A 2,323-nucleotide genomic window follows, 5' to 3' on the forward strand; every position below is an offset into this window, starting at 1 on the left:
CTGCTCTGAAAGGGATCACATTAGAACATTAGAAGGACCCAGAGAGAGTAGCAAAAATGTGGAACAAAACTCAAAGTTTTACATATATATATAGAGAGAGAGACGGGGCTCACTGGTCAGAAAGAAGCTGGAGGAACAACCCGAGACTATGGCCCTTGATCACCCTTCAGGTCTGGAATGGAACTCACCCACATGGCCCAATTTTCAGCCAAGCAGTAAATAAATATATGTTGTTGTTAAATGTCGTCTAGTTGGTTCCAACCTATAGCAACTCTGGATAGTGGCTGGTGAGCTTGAACCACCAACCTTGCTTTCAAACTGATTTTGCAGTCCAGTGCATTAACCCATTGCACCACACCAGGGCTCCAGATAAATATATGTTGTTGTTGTTAGGTGCCATCAAGTCGGTACCGACTCATAGTGACCTTATGCACAGCAGAACAAAACACTGCCCAATCCTGGGCCAACCTCACTATTGTTGCTACGCTTAAGCCCATTGATACTGCCACTTTTCCAATCCATCTCACTGGGGGTCTTCCTCTTTTTATCTGACCCTCCAACGCTAGTAAGATGGCTCACCATGTGATGGACAAGCATTCAAACTCAAAAGGGCAACTTTTACCTAAGAATGAAGTTGAGAAGGGATGGGAAGGAGGGTGAAATGGAAATAAGGACTACAGGGAGGAAGTGGGATAAATATTGTTGCCTGGAGGGGGTTTCAGTCATTGAGTTGAAACAAAGTGAGTGATTTATTGAATGTAAAATTGATGGTCTTCTCTGTAATCCTTCACTCAATTCATAATAAAAAGTTAAAAAAAAAAGTGACCTAAGAAAAGGTGGAAAACCTGAAGAATCCAATGTTATGGATTCAACATTTATTTGAAGAGAAATAAATGAAAACTATATTAATATCTTGAGAAGGATAGAAGGCATATGCTCATATTACATTAGTGGATGAGAACAAAATAATATGAAAAATAACCTACAGAGAAGTTCAATAAAGCAATTGGAAGAATAAGTCTAAGAAATCTTCCAGAAGGTATTTTTAAAATGTATAAAAATATAGAAAACAGAAAATAAAACATAAGAAAACTAGAGGCCAAGAAATGTAACATCATACAAATAGGATTACTATAAAGAGAGTATAAGAATATGCAGAAAAGGAAATTATTGCTGTTGTCTTTAGTAACTTTCCCAGTACTGAAGGGCATGATTATCTAAATTGCAAGGCTTGACTGAGTGACCACGTCAAAGAGTGAAACCACAGTAAAAAAAAAAAAGTATAAAATCCCTACATATATTAAATAAGAACAAAATGAAATGAGGAAGAGAAAGAGAAAAATTGATACTTGGAACTAGTGAAGAGGGGTTATATAGTTCTATTGAGGATTAAGGGAAGAATGAGTTGAGTACACAGAACCTGAGCAAACAAATAAAAAACAATTATTAACTTCAGGACAAACAGAAAATTTTATAAAAATTGAAATGCTATCATGGTATATTACTTGGTTCATTAGTAAACACATTTTAACTAACCATTATAAACAATATTAATTGTATTATAACTAGACTCTAAAGACAGAGAACCAAACAAGGGGATACTGTATGATTTTAAATCAGAAAAGTTGAGTACGAGAGTTGTATCCTTTCACTATACCTATTCAATCTGTGTGCTGAGCAAATAATCTGAGATGGCTAGACTGTATGAAGCAGAAACTGCATCAAGATTGAAGGAAGAAGAAGAAAAAAAGATTAGGGGAAGACTCATTATCAACCTGCAGTATGCAGATGACACAACTTTGCTTGTTGAAATCAAAGAGCACTTGAAGCACTTACTACAGCCTTCAGTATGAATTGCAACTCAGCACAAAGAAAACAAAAATTCTTGCAACTGGACAAGCAATTTCATAATAACCAGAGAAAATATTGAAGCTGTCAGAGATTTTATTTTGCTTGTATCCACAATTAATGCCCATGGAAGCAGCAGTCAAGAAATCAAACCACATATTGCATTGGTCAAATCTGCTGCAAAAGACCTCTTGAAAGGGTAAAAAGCAAAGATGTCACTTTGAGGACTAAGGCATGCTGATTCAAGCCATAGTGGTATTTTCAGTCACCTCACATGTATGCAAGAGCTGGACAATGAATAAGGAAGATTGATTGATAGTTGATGCCTTTGAGCTATATTGTTGGTGAAGAATATTGAATATACCATGGACTGTCAGGAGAATGAACAAATCTATTTTAGAAGCAGTACATCCAGAATGATCCTTAGAAGCAAGAATGGTGAGACTGCATCTCATGTCCTTCAGACATGTTATCA

The sequence above is a fragment of the Chrysochloris asiatica genome, unplaced genomic scaffold (genome assembly GCF_000296735.1).
Source record: "Chrysochloris asiatica unplaced genomic scaffold, ChrAsi1.0 scaffold00035, whole genome shotgun sequence".
NCBI lineage: Eukaryota > Metazoa > Chordata > Mammalia > Afrosoricida > Chrysochloridae > Chrysochloris > Chrysochloris asiatica.